At 42.8% G+C, this 24420-nt stretch overlaps 8 non-coding genes and 2 pseudogenes across 8 annotated transcripts; all 10 read left to right on the top strand.

Annotated features, from left to right (window-relative positions):
• Positions 1 to 119: 119 nt before the first annotated feature.
• Positions 120 to 310, top strand: LOC141233539 (U2 spliceosomal RNA). Its single transcript, XR_012299613.1, has one exon. It is a non-coding gene; the product is annotated as a U2 spliceosomal RNA (small nuclear RNA).
• A 1115-nt stretch (positions 311 to 1425) lies between these two features.
• LOC141233537 (U2 spliceosomal RNA) lies at positions 1426 to 1616 on the top strand. The gene has a single exon (XR_012299611.1). It is a non-coding gene; the product is annotated as a U2 spliceosomal RNA (small nuclear RNA).
• A 1115-nt stretch (positions 1617 to 2731) lies between these two features.
• Positions 2732 to 2922, top strand: LOC141233536 (U2 spliceosomal RNA). The gene has a single exon (XR_012299610.1). It is a non-coding gene; the product is annotated as a U2 spliceosomal RNA (small nuclear RNA).
• A 1112-nt stretch (positions 2923 to 4034) lies between these two features.
• On the top strand, positions 4035 to 4225 carry LOC141233535 (U2 spliceosomal RNA). Its single transcript, XR_012299609.1, has one exon. It is a non-coding gene; the product is annotated as a U2 spliceosomal RNA (small nuclear RNA).
• A 1115-nt stretch (positions 4226 to 5340) lies between these two features.
• On the top strand, positions 5341 to 5531 carry LOC141233534 (U2 spliceosomal RNA). The gene has a single exon (XR_012299608.1). It is a non-coding gene; the product is annotated as a U2 spliceosomal RNA (small nuclear RNA).
• Positions 5532 to 6643: 1112 nt separating this feature from the next.
• On the top strand, positions 6644 to 6834 carry LOC141233533 (U2 spliceosomal RNA). Its single transcript, XR_012299607.1, has one exon. It is a non-coding gene; the product is annotated as a U2 spliceosomal RNA (small nuclear RNA).
• Positions 6835 to 13208: 6374 nt separating this feature from the next.
• On the top strand, positions 13209 to 13439 carry LOC141233688 (U2 spliceosomal RNA; annotated as a pseudogene).
• A 6107-nt stretch (positions 13440 to 19546) lies between these two features.
• Positions 19547 to 19752, top strand: LOC141233679 (U2 spliceosomal RNA; annotated as a pseudogene).
• A 1115-nt stretch (positions 19753 to 20867) lies between these two features.
• On the top strand, positions 20868 to 21058 carry LOC141233532 (U2 spliceosomal RNA). The gene has a single exon (XR_012299606.1). It is a non-coding gene; the product is annotated as a U2 spliceosomal RNA (small nuclear RNA).
• Positions 21059 to 22170: 1112 nt separating this feature from the next.
• On the top strand, positions 22171 to 22361 carry LOC141233531 (U2 spliceosomal RNA). Its single transcript, XR_012299605.1, has one exon. It is a non-coding gene; the product is annotated as a U2 spliceosomal RNA (small nuclear RNA).
• Positions 22362 to 24420: the final 2059 nt, after the last annotated feature.

Genomic DNA, 24420 nt, shown 5'->3' with positions numbered 1-24420 from the left:
CATGTAAGGGATCTAGAGGTTGACAACATGTCTTCTTAACGGGAGTCCAGGAGCTCATCTCCACAAATGGACTTTTCAGGATCCTTGGGTGGCTCCGTAGTTTGAAATCAATTCTGGTTATCGCTTCTCGGCCTTTTGGCTAAGATCAAGTGTAGTATCTGTTCTTATCAGTTTAATATCTGATACGTCCCCTATCTGGGGACCATATATTAAATGGATTTTTAGAACAGGGAGATGGAAAAAGAGCTTGCTCTGTCCACTCCACGCATTGACCTGGTATTGCAGTATCTCCAGGACCGGTGCACCCCTTCTTTAATGCAGTTTCTAAAATCAGAAAGAATTGAATTCAATGTTTTTTGTTCATTTTGCTTGTTTGTCGGATTTTGGGATGGACTCTTTGGCTTTGCTTTTCTTCTCCTCATTGGATTTTTCATGTTCAAAGTTGCAGAAGCCAGATTACAAGCTCATTTTGGTTCAACTTCAGCAACTGTGCATTGCATTGCCATGTAATGTGATGCAATGCTATCTTTCTAGCTCTCCCTTTTTACTTCCTTTTGGATAAACAGACATATTAGGCAAGCATTTTGGAGCTTTCACCTAAATAACTACAGGTGGTGAGATAAGCTGCACAATATAATTGACCTTTCAGTATATTGTTGCACACACACCATCTATTTAGCAAATGCCCTTGTTATCAACAGCAGCCTTTTAAACTCACCTGAGCTAACAGGTATGTGCGCTGGTTACTCTGCTGCGCTTAAAATTTCTTTTTTGGTTTGCTACAATGCCTTTTCTGAAACGTTGTCTCCCTCTGCTGGAACACTGACTTCTTTCATTTAATGCCTGCAGACTATAAAAGAGAACCCAACCCAAAAAGTTTGGTTGATTAGTCTGTGGCATTCTGTTAAACTGTTGCTTATGGCGGTCTCTGTGAGCTTCTCAGCGACATTCAGCCAGCCAGGTATCCTGCCTGCAGTAGATGGAATGTGGCAATGGAACGCTGGCTGCGCGTGTCATAATAGGCTCTGAGCCTTTATATACCTGTGCACAGCAGCAGCCACCTTCAGTCTGCTGCTGTACAGCCAGCAGCAGCAGCAGCAGGAGAGGTATGTAATCAGGAGCCCTCCTGCTAAGGGTAGACAGCTGCTCGTTCCACCCCACCCCCCGCCTTAATTGGTTCTCCTCCCTTCCAACGGTGTTGAGGCGGGTGGGAACAGCAGGGGGTGAAGGTGCTGTGTTTAAAGAGGTGGAGTTATGCAGATCTAAAACGCGTGGATTGCAGCAGCAGCAAGCCGAAAAGTGCAGGCATGTAAGGGATCTAGAGGTTGACAACATGTCTTCTTAACGGGAGTCCAGGAGCTCATCTCCACAAATGGACTTTTCAGGATCCTTGGGTGGCTCCGTAGTTTGAAATCAATTCTGGTTATCGCTTCTCGGCCTTTTGGCTAAGATCAAGTGTAGTATCTGTTCTTATCAGTTTAATATCTGATACGTCCCCTATCTGGGGACCATATATTAAATGGATTTTTAGAACAGGGAGATGGAAAAAGAGCTTGCTCTGTCCACTCCACGCATTGACCTGGTATTGCAGTATCTCCAGGACCGGTGCACCCCTTCTTTAATGCAGTTTCTAAAATCAGAAAGAATTGAATTCAATGTTTTTTGTTCATTTTGCTTGTTTGTCGGATTTTGGGATGGACTCTTTGGCTTTGCTTTTCTTCTCCTCATTGGATTTTTCATGTTCAAAGTTGCAGAAGCCAGATTACAAGCTCATTTTGGTTCAACTTCAGCAACTGTGCATTGCATTGCCATGTAATGTGATGCAATGCTATCTTTCTAGCTCTCCCTTTTTACTTCCTTTTGGATAAACAGACATATTAGGCAAGCATTTTGGAGCTTTCACCTAAATAACTACAGGTGGTGAGATAAGCTGCACAATATAATTGACCTTTCAGTATATTGTTGCACACACACCATCTATTTAGCAAATGCCCTTGTTATCAACAGCAGCCTTTTAAACTCACCTGAGCTAACAGGTATGTGCGCTGGTTACTCTGCTGCGCTTAAAATTTCTTTTTTGGTTTGCTACAATGCCTTTTCTGAAACGTTGTCTCCCTCTGCTGGAACACTGACTTCTTTCATTTAATGCCTGCAGACTATAAAAGAGAACCCAACCCAAAAAGTTTGGTTGATTAGTCTGTGGCATTCTGTTAAACTGTTGCTTATGGCGGTCTCTGTGAGCTTCTCAGCGACATTCAGCCAGCCAGGTATCCTGCCTGCAGTAGATGGAATGTGGCAATGGAACGCTGGCTGCGCGTGTCATAATAGGCTCTGAGCCTTTATATACCTGTGCACAGCAGCAGCCACCTTCAGTCTGCTGCTGGACAGCCAGCAGCAGCAGCAGCAGGAGAGGTATGTAATCAGGAGCCCTCCTGCTAAGGGTAGACAGCTGCTCGTTCCACCCCACCCCCCGCCTTAATTGGTTCTCCTCCCTTCCAACGGTGTTGAGGCGGGTGGGAACAGCAGGGGGTGAAGGTGCTGTGTTTAAAGAGGTGGAGTTATGCAGATCTAAAACGCGTGGATTGCAGCAGCAGCAAGCCGAAAAGTGCAGGCATGTAAGGGATCTAGAGGTTGACAACATGTCTTCTTAACGGGAGTCCAGGAGCTCATCTCCACAAATGGACTTTTCAGGATCCTTGGGTGGCTCCGTAGTTTGAAACCAATTCTGGTTATCGCTTCTCGGCCTTTTGGCTAAGATCAAGTGTAGTATCTGTTCTTATCAGTTTAATATCTGATACGTCCCCTATCTGGGGACCATATATTAAATGGATTTTTAGAACAGGGAGATGGAAAAAGAGCTTGCTCTGTCCACTCCACGCATTGACCTGGTATTGCAGTATCTCCAGGACCGGTGCACCCCTTCTTTAATGCAGTTTCTAAAATCAGAAAGAATTGAATTCAATGTTTTTTGTTCATTTTGCTTGTTTGTCGGATTTTGGGATGGACTCTTTGGCTTTGCTTTTCTTCTCCTCATTGGATTTTTCATGTTCAAAGTTGCAGAAGCCAGATTACAAGCTCATTTTGGTTCAACTTCAGCAACTGTGCATTGCATTGCCATGTAATGTGATGCAATGCTATCTTTCTAGCTCTCCCTTTTTACTTCCTTTTGGATAAACAGACATATTAGGCAAGCATTTTGGAGCTTTCACCTAAATAACTACAGGTGGTGAGATAAGCTGCACAATATAATTGACCTTTCAGTATATTGTTGCACACACACCATCTATTTAGCAAATGCCCTTGTTATCAACAGCAGCCTTTTAAACTCACCTGAGCTAACAGGTATGTGCGCTGGTTACTCTGCTGCGCTTAAAATTTCTTTTTTGGTTTGCTACAATGCCTTTTCTGAAACGTTGTCTCCCTCTGCTGGAACACTGACTTCTTTCATTTAATGCCTGCAGACTATAAAAGAGAACCCAACCCAAAAAGTTTGGTTGATTAGTCTGTGGCATTCTGTTAAACTGTTGCTTATGGCGGTCTCTGTGAGCTTCTCAGCGACATTCAGCCAGCCAGGTATCCTGCCTGCAGTAGATGGAATGTGGCAATGGAACGCTGGCTGCGCGTGTCATAATAGGCTCTGAGCCTTTATATACCTGTGCACAGCAGCAGCCACCTTCAGTCTGCTGCTGTACAGCCAGCAGCAGCAGCAGGAGAGGTATGTAATCAGGAGCCCTCCTGCTAAGAGTAGACAGCTGCTCGTTCCACCCCACCCCCCGCCTTAATTGGTTCTCCTCCCTTCCAACGGTGTTGAGGCGGGTGGGAACAGCAGGGGGTGAAGGTGCTGTGTTTAAAGAGGTGGAGTTATGCAGATCTAAAACGCGTGGATTGCAGCAGCAGCAAGCCGAAAAGTGCAGGCATGTAAGGGATCTAGAGGTTGACAACATGTCTTCTTAACGGGAGTCCAGGAGCTCATCTCCACAAATGGACTTTTCAGGATCCTTGGGTGGCTCCGTAGTTTGAAATCAATTCTGGTTATCGCTTCTCGGCCTTTTGGCTAAGATCAAGTGTAGTATCTGTTCTTATCAGTTTAATATCTGATACGTCCCCTATCTGGGGACCATATATTAAATGGATTTTTAGAACAGGGAGATGGAAAAAGAGCTTGCTCTGTCCACTCCACGCATTGACCTGGTATTGCAGTATCTCCAGGACCGGTGCACCCCTTCTTTAATGCAGTTTCTAAAATCAGAAAGAATTGAATTCAATGTTTTTTGTTCATTTTGCTTGTTTGTCGGATTTTGGGATGGACTCTTTGGCTTTGCTTTTCTTCTCCTCATTGGATTTTTCATGTTCAAAGTTGCAGAAGCCAGATTACAAGCTCATTTTGGTTCAACTTCAGCAACTGTGCATTGCATTGCCATGTAATGTGATGCAATGCTATCTTTCTAGCTCTCCCTTTTTACTTCCTTTTGGATAAACAGACATATTAGGCAAGCATTTTGGAGCTTTCACCTAAATAACTACAGGTGGTGAGATAAGCTGCACAATATAATTGACCTTTCAGTATATTGTTGCACACACACCATCTATTTAGCAAATGCCCTTGTTATCAACAGCAGCCTTTTAAACTCACCTGAGCTAACAGGTATGTGCGCTGGTTACTCTGCTGCGCTTAAAATTTCTTTTTTGGTTTGCTACAATGCCTTTTCTGAAACGTTGTCTCCCTCTGCTGGAACACTGACTTCTTTCATTTAATGCCTGCAGACTATAAAAGAGAACCCAACCCAAAAAGTTTGGTTGATTAGTCTGTGGCATTCTGTTAAACTGTTGCTTATGGCGGTCTCTGTGAGCTTCTCAGCGACATTCAGCCAGCCAGGTATCCTGCCTGCAGTAGATGGAATGTGGCAATGGAACGCTGGCTGCGCGTGTCATAATAGGCTCTGAGCCTTTATATACCTGTGCACAGCAGCAGCCACCTTCAGTCTGCTGCTGGACAGCCAGCAGCAGCAGCAGCAGGAGAGGTATGTAATCAGGAGCCCTCCTGCTAAGGGTAGACAGCTGCTCGTTCCACCCCACCCCCCGCCTTAATTGGTTCTCCTCCCTTCCAACGGTGTTGAGGCGGGTGGGAACAGCAGGGGGTGAAGGTGCTGTGTTTAAAGAGGTGGAGTTATGCAGATCTAAAACGCGTGGATTGCAGCAGCAGCAAGCCAAAAAGTGCAGGCATGTAAGGGATCTAGAGGTTGACAACATGTCTTCTTAACGGGAGTCCAGGAGCTCATCTCCACAAATGGACTTTTCAGGATCCTTGGGTGGCTCCGTAGTTTGAAACCAATTCTGGTTATCGCTTCTCGGCCTTTTGGCTAAGATCAAGTGTAGTATCTGTTCTTATCAGTTTAATATCTGATACGTCCCCTATCTGGGGACCATATATTAAATGGATTTTTAGAACAGGGAGATGGAAAAAGAGCTTGCTCTGTCCACTCCACGCATTGACCTGGTATTGCAGTATCTCCAGGACCGGTGCACCCCTTCTTTAATGCAGTTTCTAAAATCAGAAAGAATTGAATTCAATGTTTTTTGTTCATTTTGCTTGTTTGTCGGATTTTGGGATGGACTCTTTGGCTTTGCTTTTCTTCTCCTCATTGGATTTTTCATGTTCAAAGTTGCAGAAGCCAGATTACAAGCTCATTTTGGTTCAACTTCAGCAACTGTGCATTGCATTGCCATGTAATGTGATGCAATGCTATCTTTCTAGCTCTCCCTTTTTACTTCCTTTTGGATAAACAGACATATTAGGCAAGCATTTTGGAGCTTTCACCTAAATAACTACAGGTGGTGAGATAAGCTGCACAATATAATTGACCTTTCAGTATATTGTTGCACACACACCATCTATTTAGCAAATGCCCTTGTTATCAACAGCAGCCTTTTAAACTCACCTGAGCTAACAGGTATGTGCGCTGGTTACTCTGCTGCGCTTAAAATTTCTTTTTTGGTTTGCTACAATGCCTTTTCTGAAACGTTGTCTCCCTCTGCTGGAACACTGACTTCTTTCATTTAATGCCTGCAGACTATAAAAGAGAACCCAACCCAAAAAGTTTGGTTGATTAGTCTGTGGCATTCTGTTAAACTGTTGCTTATGGCGGTCTCTGTGAGCTTCTCAGCGACATTCAGCCAGCCAGGTATCCTGCCTGCAGTAGATGGAATGTGGCAATGGAACGCTGGCTGCGCGTGTCATAATAGGCTCTGAGCCTTTATATACCTGTGCACAGCAGCAGCCACCTTCAGTCTGCTGCTGTACAGCCAGCAGCAGCAGCAGGAGAGGTATGTAATCAGGAGCCCTCCTGCTAAGAGTAGACAGCTGCTCGTTCCACCCCACCCCCCGCCTTAATTGGTTCTCCTCCCTTCCAACGGTGTTGAGGCGGGTGGGAACAGCAGGGGGTGAAGGTGCTGTGTTTAAAGAGGTGGAGTTATGCAGATCTAAAACGCGTGGATTGCAGCAGCAGCAAGCCGAAAAGTGCAGGCATGTAAGGGATCTAGAGGTTGACAACATGTCTTCTTAACGGGAGTCCAGGAGCTCATCTCCACAAATGGACTTTTCAGGATCCTTGGGTGGCTCCGTAGTTTGAAATCAATTCTGGTTATCGCTTCTCGGCCTTTTGGCTAAGATCAAGTGTAGTATCTGTTCTTATCAGTTTAATATCTGATACGTCCCCTATCTGGGGACCATATATTAAATGGATTTTTAGAACAGGGAGATGGAAAAAGAGCTTGCTCTGTCCACTCCACGCATTGACCTGGTATTGCAGTATCTCCAGGACCGGTGCACCCCTTCTTTAATGCAGTTTCTAAAATCAGAAAGAATTGAATTCAATGTTTTTTGTTCATTTTGCTTGTTTGTCGGATTTTGGGATGGACTCTTTGGCTTTGCTTTTCTTCTCCTCATTGGATTTTTCATGTTCAAAGTTGCAGAAGCCAGATTACAAGCTCATTTTGGTTCAACTTCAGCAACTGTGCATTGCATTGCCATGTAATGTGATGCAATGCTATCTTTCTAGCTCTCCCTTTTTACTTCCTTTTGGATAAACAGACATATTAGGCAAGCATTTTGGAGCTTTCACCTAAATAACTACAGGTGGTGAGATAAGCTGCACAATATAATTGACCTTTCAGTATATTGTTGCACACACACCATCTATTTAGCAAATGCCCTTGTTATCAACAGCAGCCTTTTAAACTCACCTGAGCTAACAGGTATGTGCGCTGGTTACTCTGCTGCGCTTAAAATTTCTTTTTTGGTTTGCTACAATGCCTTTTCTGAAACGTTGTCTCCCTCTGCTGGAACACTGACTTCTTTCATTTAATGCCTGCAGACTATAAAAGAGAACCCAACCCAAAAAGTTTGGTTGATTAGTCTGTGGCATTCTGTTAAACTGTTGCTTATGGCGGTCTCTGTGAGCTTCTCAGCGACATTCAGCCAGCCAGGTATCCTGCCTGCAGTAGATGGAATGTGGCAATGGAACGCTGGCTGCGCGTGTCATAATAGGCTCTGAGCCTTTATATACCTGTGCACAGCAGCAGCCACCTTCAGTCTGCTGCTGGACAGCCAGCAGCAGCAGCAGCAGGAGAGGTATGTAATCAGGAGCCCTCCTGCTAAGGGTAGACAGCTGCTCGTTCCACCCCACCCCCCGCCTTAATTGGTTCTCCTCCCTTCCAACGGTGTTGAGGCGGGTGGGAACAGCAGGGGGTGAAGGTGCTGTGTTTAAAGAGGTGGAGTTATGCAGATCTAAAACGCGTGGATTGCAGCAGCAGCAAGCCGAAAAGTGCAGGCATGTAAGGGATCTAGAGGTTGACAACATGTCTTCTTAACGGGAGTCCAGGAGCTCATCTCCACAAATGGACTTTTCAGGATCCTTGGGTGGCTCCGTAGTTTGAAACCAATTCTGGTTATCGCTTCTCGGCCTTTTGGCTGCGATCTGTAGTGGGTTGCATCATTTGGCCAAGGTGATCTAGGTGGATCTTTGCACTCGGCCTTCTGGATCTTGGTCCAGCTGCTGCTATTGGGTGTGGAGCAAAGTCTAGATTTGCCTTTTCTTCCTGGAGGACGGTTCTTTTTCGTGGTGTGGAGGTCGGTAGGACGAAGAGGATTGAAATCCGGGTGGAGCTGCGATCTGCTGTGTCGTTTTTTTTCCTGATCATCTGTGGAAAAAGAAGGAGGAAAAGAATATGGAATCGAAGAGGCCATTTGGAGGTAGGAGGGAAAATCGGGAGAACAATTCCAATGACTATTTTTCAGAGGATTATCCTTTGAAGGATACACTCCGTTTGTTGGTGGCTCCTGGTTATCGGCAGGAAAAGGATTCCGAGTTTATCTTCAGAGAGATTTGTAAATTTCTGAAGATTGAAAAGGAGGAACTTTTTTGTTTTCAATCCTTTTTTTCGAGAGGGATATATGATTTAACTTTAATGGGGAACTCTCAGTGTGAAAGAGCCTATACTCTCTATGAAGTTAATAGGGAGAACGAGCTTTTTGTTGGAGTGAGAGTGATTCCCTCCTTTCAGTTCTCCATGAAACTGCTAACAATACATTTGTTCAGTCCATTTGTTATTGATAGTGAAGTAATAAACTATCTAAGTGCATATTGTGAGAAAGTTATCCCAAGAAAACGTGGGGAAACTAGGTTCGGAGTGTGGAACGGAAAAAGGGTTTTTCTGGTAGCCTTCAAGAAGGACCCAGAAGAAGAAGGTGGGGTACTTAGACCACCACCAAATGTCTATGTTAATCGTAGCCGTGGATATCTGTTTTTTTCGGGTATGCCTAATTATTGTTATGGGTGCCGTAAATATGGACATTTGGATATTGTGTGCAAAAAGTGTTCAAGGTGTCCCGGTTCAGCTCATCAGGAGGATGCATGTCCAAATAAGAAGAAAGGAGGCGAGGAGGAGATGGATACTTCATCAGAACATCGGCAGAATGAAGCCGAGGATGGTGAGGAAGCAAGTGAAAAGAGAACTGATGAGCAGGAAATGGAGGAGGTGAGAAAAGTAAAGAAGAAGAAAACACCGGAAGAAGAGAAGAGAAAGAAAGAAGAGAGAGGGAGGAGGTCGGAGGAGGATGAGAAAAGAAAGATGGAAGAAAGGAAGAAGGAGAAGGAGTTAGAAGAAGATAAGAACAGAGAAGAGCAGAAGAAAGAAGGTTGGGAGAAGGAAGAGCAGAAGAAAGAAGAAAAGAAGAAAGAAGAAAAGAAGAATGAAGAACGGAGGATTGAAGAATTGAAGTCTGTGCTGGTGGGTGTGGGACAATTAATGCAGAAAGTCCCTCCACCAAGCAAAGAGAGTAATATAAAAGAACAAGGGGGTGAAGTAAAAAAGGGAGGCGCAGGGGGAAAGGTGGTGGTAGAGAAAAGTCAAAGCCTGCCTGTAATAGGGCCTTCCCCTAGGGAGTTTTTATCTCAGAGTATACCCTGTGGTCAGGAAAGGATGGATTCATCAAAAATTTTGAAAAGAAGTGTAGATGATAAAGAGCGTGGTGTAGGGCCATGTGTAGTAAAAGTATTTGCTTGTGAAAAGGATTTTGACATTTCCAGTACATCAGAGTCGGAAGGGCTGAGTATCGATGAAAGTGCTTTGCAATCCGATGAGGGCGGGGGAGATAGCCCGGTGCCAGTCACTAAAAGATGATCAGGGCGGCTTCCCTGAATGTTCAGGGTTTCAATGACTTATATAAAAGAACTGTGATTTATGACTATTTTAATAATGAAAATTTTGATTTTGTATTTCTTCAAGAATGTAATTTGTCAAAGAAGTTAAATTATGATTTTTTACGGGGTATATGGAAGGGTAATTTATGTTTTTCAGGCGGGAATGAATTCAGAAGTGATGGGGTTGGTTTTATATGTTCCAGGGAATGGGAGATTACCAACTACGAAGAAATATACCCTGGTAGGATTCTAAGAGTGGATGTAGAAAGGAATGGGAAGAAATATAGATGTTTTAATATTTATGCCAATACAGAAAAAGTTTTAAGGTTACATTTGTTTGAAATTTTGCAGCTTTTTATCCCAGGTGTAGTTCCAGTAATTTTAGGGGGAGATTTTAATTGTCAACTAAATAATGTAAAAGATGGTTCGGTTTCTTGTCTCAAGGGTATTTTATCTTCTTTTAACCTAAAAGATGCTTGGTGGTTGGACGGGCAGAAGAAGGAGTATGAAATTACTTGGGAAGGAAGAGGTTGTTCCTCGAGAATAGATTATTTGTTTATATCCAAGGATTTTACTTGTTCTAATTTTAAAACGCATAAAGCACCTTTTTCTGATCATAGAATAATTGAATGTACACTGATGGTAGAGGCGGATGAGGGAAAAAGGCCGTCTCATTGGAAACTGAATGTATCATTGTTACAGCATAAAGAGGTAAGGGAGGATTTTAAATTTTTCTTTGAGAAACTGAAATTAGAAAAGAAATGTTTTGACTCTACTTTTAAATGGTGGGACTACATGAAAAAGGAAGTTAAATTATTCTTTATGGAAGTAGGCAAGAGGAAAGCTGCGGATAAGCGACAGTCATACAATAACCTTAATGCAAATCTACAGTGTCTGTATCAGTTTAGGAATAATGGAGTTAATGTGGAGGAGGAAATTATGGTGACGAAGGAAAAAATTCAAAAATGTCTGAGAGAAAAAGGAAAAGAAATTATCTTTAATTCTCGTGTGAAGGTGTTGGAGGAAGACGAGAAATGTACTAAATTCTTTTTTAAAAAAATCTGTGAGAAAAAGGCCTTTATGGGGGTTTTAGAGGGGGAAAGGAGTTTGGAAGGGAAAAAGATGAAAGTGAAAGAATTTTATGATAACCTGTTTTCAGCAAAAAATACAGATAGGTCTTTGAAGGAGCATTTTTTAGGAGGGTTGGATAAATGTTTTACTAAGGAAAATAAATTATTATTATCAGAGGGTATTTCAAAAGAAGAAGTTTTTAATACAGTTAATACATTGCAAAACGGTAAGACACCAGGGTCGGATGGGTTACCCATTGAGTTTTATAAAATATTATGGGATATTGTGGGGAATGAATTTTATGAAATGTTTTTAAAAGTTGAGTCTTTATGTCGTGTCCCGGAGTCATGGTTGGAGGGGGTAATTGTTTTATTATACAAAAGAGGTGATAGAGAATTGCTAAAAAACTGGAGACCGATTACTCTTTTAAATACAGATTATAAAGTTTATGCGAAGCTGTTGGCAAATAGATTAAAGAAAGTGGTGAGTTCAGTGATAGATATAGACCAAACGTGTGCAGTTCCAACGCGGAAGATCAGTGACTCGTTGATTTTAATTAGAGACATAATATGGGATGTTTCCGATAGAAGACAGAAGATGGCGTTAATTACTCTGGATTTTGAAAAGGCTTATGATAGAGTCGCCCATGATTTTTTATTCGATGTTTTAAGGAGAATGGGTTGCCCGGATGATTTTAGTAAACGTATTAAATCCTTGTATCAAGCATGTTTTAGTAAAGTATTTGTAAATGGGTTTTTATCTGGAAGTGTAAAGATTAATTGTGGGGTGAAACAGGGATGCCCCTTATCCCCTATTCTTTTTATCTGTGCGATTGAGCCTCTTTTAACTGCTTTTAGGAAAGACAAAGTGATTAATGGTTTTTTTATTCCTGGGAGTTGGGGAGAGCAGGTTAAAGTGGTGGCTTTTATGGATGATGTGACTGTTTTTGTAAAAGATTTAAGAAGTATGAATAGGGTTTTAAGAACGGTTGAATGGTTTGGGGCGGCATCAGGTTTTAAGATCAATTTGGAGAAATCTGGTGTTTTAACGATGGGCGGTTTTATCTTAGAATCCGATTGTAAATTATTGAGAGTCTTTGAAGCAAAGATTTTAGGCATCTATTTTTCGGAAGAGTGTGGAAATGTAAAAAATTGGGAATCACTGTTGGAGAGGGTTAGGAAAAAGGTGTCTTTTTGGAATCTGAGAGAGCTAACGTTGGAAGGGAAGATTTTAATTATCAAGCAGGTTTTACTCCCAATGATTGCAACCATTTTTATTCCACCTGTCAATGCGATGAAAAAAATTATTAAAGTATGTTTTAATTTTTTATGGAGATCAAAAATGGAAAGGGTTAAGCGCGAAGAATTGTATAAGCCAAAAAAGAAAGGTGGTAAAGGTTATCCTGATATTAAAGCCTTTTTATATGCAAAGTATATGGCAAACTGCATAAATATTTTATTAGGGTCAGAATCGAAGCTTAAAGCCTTTTCTATTTATAATTTGGGTTTCTATATAAGAAAATATAAGTGGGTGGACATGAGATTGAATAGACCTTATAGATTTTTACCCCCAAGTAACTATGTTGTGCTGGAAAAGATTTTGAGAGATTATGATCTAAAAGGTTTTGATCTTAAGGTACTGAGGTGTCATAAAAAGATATTACAAGTCTTGGAAGGAAGGTTAAACACTAGTCCAGTGGAGCACTTTATGCCAAAGATAGTGGACAGGATTTGGCTGAATGTAAACTATGTGTTCTTATCAAATGAACATAAAGATTTGTTATGGTGTATAATAAAGGATTGCTTACCGACACGAGAATTTCAGCATAGACGTGGTCTTGTTCGTTTTGAAAAATGTCCAAGACAGAGATGTGGAGGTAGTGAGACTCCTATGCACGTATTCTGGAATTGCGAGTTTGCACAAAAAGTCTGGAGGAAAATGTGCAATCTGATTAAAGCTGTGAGTAATGTTAATTTTTTAGATTTTAACAGGGTGTTCTATGGGATGGGTGTAAAGGAAGAAGATTTTAAGGTGGTGTGGGTGATTATAACATGTGTAAAGATGGCAATTTGGAAGGTGAGAAACATTTTGATTTTTAAACATAATGAAGTGTCTGTTGAACAGTGTATTAAGTTGTGTCTAAGTTATTTATTTATGTATTTTTGGAAGGACAAAATGGTTTTGGGCATAAGAAAAGCAGATGTATTGTGGAAGCAAAATGAATGGAATATACTTACTGTGTAGCCTTTGTTGTCATTGAAAATCTTTTTCTGGAAAAATACAAATATTAATTACAGGAAAAAAAAAAAAAAAAAAAGTTAAAAAGAAAGTTAAGAAAAAGGAAAGAAGGAAATATATATGTATATATATATATATATAAAAAAAAAAAAAAAAAAAAAAAAAAAAAAAACACGATGATGGATTTGAGTCTTGGTTTTTGCTTTTAAAGATGTAAGACTTTGTAATCTGAGTGTAAAGAAGAAAAAAAAAAAAAAAAAAAAAAAAAAAAAAAAATCTGTTCTTATCAGTTTAATATCTGATACGTCCCCTATCTGGGGACCATATATTAAATGGATTTTTAGAACAGGGAGATGGAAAAAGAGCTTGCTCTGTCCACTCCACGCATTGACCTGGTATTGCAGTATCTCCAGGACCGGTGCACCCCTTCTTTAATGCAGTTTCTAAAATCAGAAAGAATTGAATTCAATGTTTTTTGTTCATTTTGCTTGTTTGTCGGATTTTGGGATGGACTCTTTGGCTTTGCTTTTCTTCTCCTCATTGGATTTTTCATGTTCAAAGTTGCAGAAGCCAGATTACAAGCTCATTTTGGTTCAACTTCAGCAACTGTGCATTGCATTGCCATGTAATGTGATGCAATGCTATCTTTCTAGCTCTCCCTTTTTACTTCCTTTTGGATAAACAGACATATTAGGCAAGCATTTTGGAGCTTTCACCTAAATAACTACAGGTGGTGAGATAAGCTGCACAATATAATTGACCTTTCAGTATATTGTTGCACACACACCATCTATTTAGCAAATGCCCTTGTTATCAACAGCAGCCTTTTAAACTCACCTGAGCTAACAGGTATGTGCGCTGGTTACTCTGCTGCGCTTAAAATTTCTTTTTTGGTTTGCTACAATGCCTTTTCTGAAACGTTGTCTCCCTCTGCTGGAACACTGACTTCTTTCATTTAATGCCTGCAGACTATAAAAGAGAACCCAACCCAAAAAGTTTGGTTGATTAGTCTGTGGCATTCTGTTAAACTGTTGCTTATGGCGGTCTCTGTGAGCTTCTCAGCGACATTCAGCCAGCCAGGTATCCTGCCTGCAGTAGATGGAATGTGGCAATGGAACGCTGGCTGCGCGTGTCATAATAGGCTCTGAGCCTTTATATACCTGTGCACAGCAGCAGCCACCTTCAGTCTGCTGCTGGACAGCCAGCAGCAGCAGCAGCAGGAGAGGTATGTAATCAGGAGCCCTCCTGCTAAGGGTAGACAGCTGCTCGTTCCACCCCACCCCCCGCCTTAATTGGTTCTCCTCCATTCCAACAGTGTTGAGGCGGGTGGGAACATCAGGGGGTGAAGGTGCTGTGTTTAAAGAGGTGGAGTTATGCAGATCTAAAACGCGTGGATTGCAGCAGCAGCAAGCCGAAAAGTGCAGGCATGTAAGGGATCTAGAGGTTGACAACATGTCTTCTTAACGGGAGTCCAGGAGCTCATCTCCACAAATGGACTTTTCAGGATCCTTGGGTGGCTCCGTAGTTTGAAACCAATTCTGGTTATCGCTTCTCGGCCTTTTGGCTCAGACCTAGTGTTTGGACAAGAGGTTCCTTGTGTACTAGCCCTCGGCCTTCCAGCATCGCCACTTCGGTGGCTTAAGCTGGATGCTGCTATAGGGGGAGAGTGAGGAGGAAACGAGAAGGCGATTCCTGAAGCGACCATGGGTGTCAAGCTTCGCTTTGCAGGGACCGGGGATCCCCGGGTCAAGAATGCTTTCCGTATCGAGGTCTCTGAGGAGAAGAAGGACCATTTCTCGTTGTCATACCTGGTCAACGCCATTTTCTATGAAATCCTGAAGATCCAGAAGTCGGAGATCATCTGTTTGCAGGAGTTCAGAAGGGAGCATAGGTACGTCTTGGTGCTTTCTTCTATGGCGGCTTGCCAAAACCTTTTCAAAACTCTTCAAGTCCTTTCAGAGCACCCTCAGCTGGATGGACTTATCTTCACTGTACTCTACTCCAAGGGGGATATCCCGGTGGTAGTATTCATGCACAACCCCTTTATCTCCCGGGATGATATCACTGCATTCCTGAGAAGACACTGCATTTTTGTGCAATTCTCCCATAAAATCTTAAATGGAGAAGGGCTGTGGACTGGGAAGTATAAATACTTTGTGAGGTTTGGGATAGACCCTCATGGTCCTGGAGGTATTCACTATCCTCCCCTGAACTTTACAATTGGAAGAGACTCTGGATATCTGTTTTTTCCCGAGGCGCCATTGTTCTGCAGGAGATGCAACATGTTCGGGCATATCCAGGATTTCTGCAAGCAATTGCCAAACTGTAGAAAGTGCAACAAGTACGGTCATCTGGCGAAGGATTGTTCCAACCCGGTGGTATGTGATGCCTGCGGGGAGGAAGGACATGTGATTCGGGATTGTAAGGCTAAAGTCAAGCCTAGGTCCTTCTCCGAAGTGACCAAAGGTAAGCCTACTGTCCCTGCTGTTACCCCACAGGTGACTACTGCAGAGATCAATGAGGAGACGGAGCCCCCTGAGGTTGAAGATCTGGTGGGTGAGGCCCAGAACCTGTTGGACCCTCCGGCCCCTGCTGGGTCAGGTATGGAGATCTCCGAGTTGGATGTGGACCTCCCTCATCAGTCCGAAATATGTGGTGAGGGTGACATGGATGTGTCTCTAGCTCGAACCCCTGCATTGTCCTGGGGTGCTACAGACGAAGAGGTGGCCAGGGATGGTGGCCAAGGAGACTTTACTTCTGGGAGGTCTTTTGATGATGATGATACTCCTGAACTGGCCAATAAAAAACCCAGACGAGAGTACTCACCTGCCAGCGGAGGGTGCGACAGTCCTGCAAGTGACCGCATTTACCCGCAGGATGTCTTCTCCCCTGATGCTCCTTACCTTGGCATCCCTGAGAGCATCAACACCTTTGGGGTGCTTTCCCAGTCTGATGATAATGGATGAGTATGGTGTGATCAACATTGAGTCATGTATTTCTTTTCATTAATTAATGTCTTGCCAATCTGGTTGGGATGTAGTGTCCCTAAATGTAAGGCAGATCAGATCTAAAATCAGAAGAACAACTGTTCTGGACTACCTGAAACATTTAGGTGCTGATGTTTTTTGCCTTCAGGAGTGTGGGATTCAGGATGCTCCTTGTGACAAAGACTGGCCTTACAGACAGCATATCTGGTCAGGGTCTAATCATAATAAAAATGATGGGGTGGGGATATTAGTTGGGAATAAAGAAATCTCTATTGATAGTTATATTGTGGTGGAGGTGGGCCGATGTTTAATTGCATTTTTGAGTTATAGAGGGTGGCGGGTCAGAATTATTAATTTATATTGCCCTACAGGGAAGGAAGAGCGGCTTGCTCTTCTTGAAAAATTAAGTTTTTTTCTTCCAGGGAAATCTCCCACTATTTTTGTTGGGGACGTTAATTGTGTCACAGAAGGAAAGTGTGACATAACAGGAAAGAAATTGTCCCATTTAATTTGTGATTTTTCCTTTTTAGATGCAGCAGTTGTTGTTCTTGGCATGCCACCACCGCCGACATACCATGCTGACCGTGGTGAGATTCATTCCAGAATTGATTTAATGTTATTTTCTAAAAATATGGTATGTTTGGATTTTTCTCAACAAAAGGTACCTTTTTCGGACCATGAATGTTTGAGAGGCGTGTTTTGTGCGAATGGTGACCAAGTGTATGGCGGTGGGGTATGGAAGTTGAATACAAGGCTGTTAGAGGATGATGAGGTGATGAATGAGTTTAATGTAAAGTATGAAAGATGGAGAATGCGTAAGAAGGATTTTGTGTGTGTTCTTGACTGGTGGGACTGGGTGAAAGTGCAATTTAAAACTTTCTTCAAAAAGTGGGGCTATAGAAAAGCTGCCAGATATAGGAATAGGTTTAATGACCTTAATAGACGGATTGACTGGTTGAGAAAGTGTGTTGCAAGTGGTTTGGAGATGTCTGATCAACTTACTGAGGCTAAGAATGAATTGAAGCGTGTGTTGGATGAGAAAGGAAAGGAAATTATATATCGTACTAAAATTGAGCACCTGGAGAAAAATGAGAAGTGTACGAGGTTCTTTTTTAAAAAAATGAATGGTAGGAAGACTGATATGAATGAAGTTGTGAATGAAAGTGGAACCAACTGTATGGGTGAGGATGTGCTGAAAGAAGTGAATAGGTTTTATAGCAAGTTGTATGATGAGAAATGGATTGACTCTGGGCTTGTGTCATATGTTCTGAATGGTGTGGAGAAAAAACTTGATTCTGAGGAGCGTGATCTATTGTGTGAGGATGTAGTTCTGGATGAAGTGAAGAATGTGGTGTGGAGTGCTAAAAAGAGTAAGACTCCTGGGAAAGATGGTATACCTGTAGAGTTGTATGTGAAAGCATGGGAAGTTTTGGGAACAGATTTGACTGAGGTATGTAAGTATATGTGGGTGAATGGTAGGTTGTGTGAATAAATGAAAGAAGGAGTGGTTGTGCTTGTGTATAAAAAGGGTGAGAGGAAACGTTTGGAAAACTGGAGACCAATAACACTGCTGAATTCGGATTATAAGGTCTACAGTAAGTTACTGGCAAATCGTATGCGTGAAGTGATTGGTAGTGTTGTGGAGGAGGACCAAGTATGTGCAGTGCCTGGAAGAAGTATGAGTGATAACTTGTTATTGTTGAGAGATATGATTGGGGATTGCAAGGATAGAAAGCAGAAATGTATGACTTTAGCTATTGATTTTGAGAAGGCGTTTGACAGGGTTTCGCATGTGTTTTTGTTTAAAGTACTGGAAAGAATGGGGTTTCCTAGAGAATTTGTGAATTGTGTAAAATCATTGTATGATTGTGTGTCAAGTGAGTTCTTGGTTAATGGGTGGCTGTGTGACAAAGTGAAGATTAGGTCAGGAGTAAGGCAGGGGTGTCCTATGTCCCCCGTCTTATTTGTATGTGTAATAGAACCATTGTTATGTTTGATTAGACGGGATAAAATGATGAGAGGTTTGTTGGTGCCTGGTAGTGGTGGTAAGCATGTGAAAGTGTTAGGTTATATGGATGATGTTGTGGTTGTGAGTGAAAGTATGGCTTCTTTGAGTAGAATTAAATTGCTTTTGGATTTTTTTGTTGGTGCGTCTGGTTTTAGGGTAAATTGGAATAAATGTAGTTTTAAATGTTTTGGAGATAGTAGTATTCGTATGGATGGTGTAAAGTGTGAAGAGGGTGCAATCAAGATTTTGGGCGTATTATTTAATGATGACTTAAAAGGGAATGAAAGTTGGGAAGAGTGTGGTATGCGGGTTGAACGTAAATTGAATTTTTGGCGAATGAGAGAATTGACTCTGCGTGGTAAGGTGTTAATTATCAAAGCAGTGATTCTCCCTATCCTGCTTTATGTGGCGACTGTTTTTCCTTCTCCTTACAGGAAAATTAAGAGAATAGAGAAGTTGGTATTCACATTCCTGTGGTGTAGTAAGATGGAGAAGTTGAAGCGGGAGAGCCTTTTTAAGGCTTGTCAGCATGGTGGGCTGGCCTTTCCCAATATTGAAGTTTTTTTAGGCCTTAATTATATTAAGACTGTGGTTATTTTGCTGGGTAAAGGCAATAAAGGTGCTTTTATGGCTAATTATTCTGCTGGATGGATGTTGTATGGGTTATGCTGGAGGAAGAGAGATGCGAGTGTGCCTGTGGCCTTTAAGTGTCCTGTTTGGTATGAGGTGATTGAGAAATTTGTGAGAAAGCATGATTTGTTGAGTGTGGGAATGAATGATTTTAGAATGACCAAGAATGTGGTGAAAAGAATGAGTGCAAATGAGGTAGAGTGTAATATTGTTGGGCTGAGAGAGAATGAGGTTTCAGATGCATGGAAGAAGTTAGATACGTATGGGATGTCAAACAAACAGAAGGATGTGGTGTGGATGACTTTACATAATATTTTACCTGTGAGAGAAATGCAGAAGAAAAGAGAGTTGATAAGAACAGATGTGTGTCCGAGAGTGGGATGTGGTGGTTGTGAGACTGTCAGGCATGTTATGTGGGATTGTGAGTACGCGTACAGTGTGTGGAAGTGTGTAGGTGGATTGTGTAAGGGTTTAGCAGGCGTGAATTTTGTGGATTGGCGTGTGGCGATGTTTGGAATTGGTGCGTGTAGTCGGTCTAAAGATAGAATTTTATGGTTGATAATGGCTTGTGTGATGGAGAGGTTGTGGGATGCAAGGAACCTTGGACTTTTCAAGAGGAAATCTTTATCAGTGAATGAATGTGTTAGACTTATTCTTTCAAGACTATACCTGATATATAAGTTGGACAGCAGAGGCGGTGGTGGCACAGATGCCGAAGGGATTTGGAAATTTAAAAAGTGGCATTACCTTATCAAATACCAGTGATTTTTTTTCTTTGTGATTCCTTGAAGTTTCTGCATTTGTGTTACGTAAAGGATGTTCCCTTGTGATTATATTTCGTCTTATACTACTGCTAAATAAATAGAACCATGATGATGAGAAGTTTTAAGTAGCAAATTTTGGAGAAATTCATACTGTTTGCTAAAAAACTAAACTGAATGGTTTAAAAAAAAAAAAAAAAAAATCTGTTCTTATCAGTTTAATATCTGATACGTCCCCTATCTGGGGACCATATATTAAATGGATTTTTAGAACAGGGAGATGGAAAAAGAGCTTGCTCTGTCCACTCCACGCATTGACCTGGTATTGCAGTATCTCCAGGACCGGTGCACCCCTTCTTTAATGCAGTTTCTAAAATCAGAAAGAATTGAATTCAATGTTTTTTGTTCATTTTGCTTGTTTGTCGGATTTTGGGATGGACTCTTTGGCTTTGCTTTTCTTCTCCTCATTGGATTTTTCATGTTCAAAGTTGCAGAAGCCAGATTACAAGCTCATTTTGGTTCAACTTCAGCAACTGTGCATTGCATTGCCATGTAATGTGATGCAATGCTATCTTTCTAGCTCTCCCTTTTTACTTCCTTTTGGATAAACAGACATATTAGGCAAGCATTTTGGAGCTTTCACCTAAATAACTACAGGTGGTGAGATAAGCTGCACAATATAATTGACCTTTCAGTATATTGTTGCACACACACCATCTATTTAGCAAATGCCCTTGTTATCAACAGCAGCCTTTTAAACTCACCTGAGCTAACAGGTATGTGCGCTGGTTACTCTGCTGCGCTTAAAATTTCTTTTTTGGTTTGCTACAATGCCTTTTCTGAAACGTTGTCTCCCTCTGCTGGAACACTGACTTCTTTCATTTAATGCCTGCAGACCATAAAAGAGAACCCAACCCAAAAAGTTTGGTTGATTAGTCTGTGGCATTCTGTTAAACTGTTGCTTATGGCGGTCTCTGTGAGCTTCTCAGCGACATTCAGCCAGCCAGGTATCCTGCCTGCAGTAGATGGAATGTGGCAATGGAACGCTGGCTGCGCGTGTCATAATAGGCTCTGAGCCTTTATATACCTGTGCACAGCAGCAGCCACCTTCAGTCTGCTGCTGGACAGCCAGCAGCAGCAGCAGCAGGAGAGGTATGTAATCAGGAGCCCTCCTGCTAAGGGTAGACAGCTGCTCGTTCCACCCCACCCCCCGCCTTAATTGGTTCTCCTCCCTTCCAACGGTGTTGAGGCGGGTGGGAACAGCAGGGGGTGAAGGTGCTGTGTTTAAAGAGGTGGAGTTATGCAGATCTAAAACGCGTGGATTGCAGCAGCAGCAAGCCGAAAAGTGCAGGCATGTAAGGGATCTAGAGGTTGACAACATGTCTTCTTAACGGGAGTCCAGGAGCTCATCTCCACAAATGGACTTTTCAGGATCCTTGGGTGGCTCCGTAGTTTGAAACCAATTCTGGTTATCGCTTCTCGGCCTTTTGGCTAAGATCAAGTGTAGTATCTGTTCTTATCAGTTTAATATCTGATACGTCCCCTATCTGGGGACCATATATTAAATGGATTTTTAGAACAGGGAGATGGAAAAAGAGCTTGCTCTGTCCACTCCACGCATTGACCTGGTATTGCAGTATCTCCAGGACCGGTGCACCCCTTCTTTAATGCAGTTTCTAAAATCAGAAAGAATTGAATTCAATGTTTTTTGTTCATTTTGCTTGTTTGTCGGATTTTGGGATGGACTCTTTGGCTTTGCTTTTCTTCTCCTCATTGGATTTTTCATGTTCAAAGTTGCAGAAGCCAGATTACAAGCTCATTTTGGTTCAACTTCAGCAACTGTGCATTGCATTGCCATGTAATGTGATGCAATGCTATCTTTCTAGCTCTCCCTTTTTACTTCCTTTTGGATAAACAGACATATTAGGCAAGCATTTTGGAGCTTTCACCTAAATAACTACAGGTGGTGAGATAAGCTGCACAATATAATTGACCTTTCAGTATATTGTTGCACACACACCATCTATTTAGCAAATGCCCTTGTTATCAACAGCAGCCTTTTAAACTCACCTGAGCTAACAGGTATGTGCGCTGGTTACTCTGCTGCGCTTAAAATTTCTTTTTTGGTTTGCTACAATGCCTTTTCTGAAACGTTGTCTCCCTCTGCTGGAACACTGACTTCTTTCATTTAATGCCTGCAGACTATAAAAGAGAACCCAACCCAAAAAGTTTGGTTGATTAGTCTGTGGCATTCTGTTAAACTGTTGCTTATGGCGGTCTCTGTGAGCTTCTCAGCGACATTCAGCCAGCCAGGTATCCTGCCTGCAGTAGATGGAATGTGGCAATGGAACGCTGGCTGCGCGTGTCATAATAGGCTCTGAGCCTTTATATACCTGTGCACAGCAGCAGCCACCTTCAGTCTGCTGCTGGACAGTCAGCAGCAGCAGCAGGAGAGGTATGTAATCAGGAGCCCTCCTGCTAAGGGTAGACAGCTGCTCGTTCCACCCCACCCCCCGCCTTAATTGGTTCTCCTCCCTTCCAACGGTGTTGAGGCGGGTGGGAACAGCAGGGGGTAAAGGTGCTGTGTTTAAAGAGGTGGAGTTATGCAGATCTAAAACGCGTGGATTGCAGCAGCAGCAAGCCGAAAAGTGCAGGCATGTAAGGGATCTAGAGGTTGACAACATGTCTTCTTAACGGGAGTCCAGGAGCTCATCTCCACAAATGGACTTTTCAGGATCCTTGGGTGGCTCCGTAGTTTGAAACCAATTCTGGTTATCGCTTCTCGGCCTTTTGGCTAAGATCAAGTGTAGTATCTGTTCTTATCAGTTTAATATCTGATACGTCCCCTATCTGGGGACCATATATTAAATGGATTTTTAGAACAGGGAGATGGAAAAAGAGCTTGCTCTGTCCACTCCACGCATTGACCTGGTATTGCAGTATCTCCAGGACCGGTGCACCCCTTCTTTAATGCAGTTTCTAAAATCAGAAAGAATTGAATTCAATGTTTTTTGTTCATTTTGCTTGTTTGTCGGATTTTGGGATGGACTCTTTGGCTTTGCTTTTCTTCTCCTCATTGGATTTTTCATGTTCAAAGTTGCAGAAGCCAGATTACAAGCTCATTTTGGTTCAACTTCAGCAACTGTGCATTGCATTGCCATGTAATGTGATGCAATGCTATCTTTCTAGCTCTCCCTTTTTACTTCCTTTTGGATAAACAGACATATTAGGCAAGCATTTTGGAGCTTTCACCTAAATAACTACAGGTGGTGAGATAAGCTGCACAATATAATTGACCTTTCAGTATATTGTTGCACACACACCATCTATTTAGCAAATGCCCTTGTTATCAACAGCAGCCTTTTAAACTCACCTGAGCTAACAGGTATGTGCGCTGGTTACTCTGCTGCGCTTAAAATTTCTTTTTTGGTTTGCTACAATGCCTTTTCTGAAACGTTGTCTCCCTCTGCTGGAACACTGACTTCTTTCATTTAATGCCTGCAGACTATAAAAGAGAACCCAACCCAAAAAGTTTGGTTGATTAGTCTGTGGCATTCTGTTAAACTGTTGCTTATGGCGGTCTCTGTGAGCTTCTCAGCGACATTCAGCCAGCCAGGTATCCTGCCTGCAGTAGATGGAATGTGGCAATGGAACGCTGGCTGCGCGTGTCATAATAGGCTCTGAGCCTTTATATACCTGTGCACAGCAGCAGCCACCTTCAGTCTGCTGCTGGACAGCCAGCAGCAGCAGCAGCAGGAGAGGTATGTAATCAGGAGCCCTCCTGCTAAGGGTAGACAGCTGCTCGTTCCACCCCACCCCCCGCCTTAATTGGTTCTCCTCCCTTCCAACGGTGTTGAGGCGGGTGGGAACAGCAGGGGGTGAAGGTGCTGTGTTTAAAGAGGTGGAGTTATGCAGATCTAAAACGCGTGGATTGCAGCAGCAGCAAGCCGAAAAGTGCAGGCATGTAAGGGATCTAGAGGTTGACAACATGTCTTCTTAACGGGAGTCCAGGAGCTCATCTCCACAAATGGACTTTTCAGGATCCTTGGGTGGCTCCGTAGTTTGAAACCAATTCTGGTTATCGCTTCTCGGCCTTTTGGCACGATCTATCAGGTTTACCTGTGTGGTCTTGCCTGTGAGGTGCTCTTGGTACCCTTTCTCTCGGCCTGGGGGGATCGTTCCTTTTCGGAGGGACTTAACCCCCCTGCTGCTATTGGGAGGAAGGATTAGTCCGGGAGCAACGGGAAGGGATCCCATGAAGGCTTGCGCCTTTCAGAGAGAAGAGTCGGTACGTTCCTGAGTGAAGGATGCCGGCAACGCTCACATATTCATCGGGTGATGCCCGGATGCGGAACACCGTGAGGATTGAAGTTGGAGCAGGATCGAGGACGGAGAAGAATTTGGATTACATCTGCCATAGGATTCTGCTTGGAGTTCTGGAGTTTCGGCGGGAAGACATATTCTGCTTCCAGGACAATGAGTACAAGGGGACTTACACCATCACCTTCAAGAGCCAGGGATGCTGTCACCAACTCGTACAAAAGGTAAATGAGAAAAACTACTTGGATGAATTGGATGGACTAACCTTTTGTCTCTTGTATGCCTATGACGAGATCCCTATCGTGGTGCATTTCCCGAACCCCTTTGTGGAAGCTGCAGACATCTCGACCTACCTTATCCGTTATTGTGACGATCTGAGATACCTGGGCACTGTGAAGAACGCGGTAGGCTTCTGGTGCGGCAAGAGGAGGTACATGGCCCGTCTAAAGAGGGACCCAAGCGGAGTGGGAGGAATGCTACACCCTCCCTCAACATTTGTGATCGGTAAGAGCAGAGGCTACTTATTTTACCCTGGAATGCCGGTATGTTGCAGGAACTGTGGACAAATGGGTCATACCCAAACGTCCTGCACGGGCAGGAAAGTAGACCGCTGCAATAATTGCAGCTGTTACGGACATTTAATGAAGGACTGTCCCGCTGGGAGGAAATGCAATCTTTGTGGTGAGGCGGGGCACATGTTCCGA

The sequence above is a fragment of the Phyllobates terribilis genome, unplaced genomic scaffold (assembly GCF_046119375.1).
Source record: "Phyllobates terribilis strain yellow unplaced genomic scaffold, ASM4611937v1 Scaffold_602__1_contigs__length_984359, whole genome shotgun sequence".
NCBI classification, from domain to species: Eukaryota; Metazoa; Chordata; class Amphibia; order Anura; family Dendrobatidae; genus Phyllobates; species Phyllobates terribilis.
The sequence above is the reverse complement of the archived record's forward strand: the minus strand, read 5'-3'. Positions and strand labels throughout refer to the sequence as shown.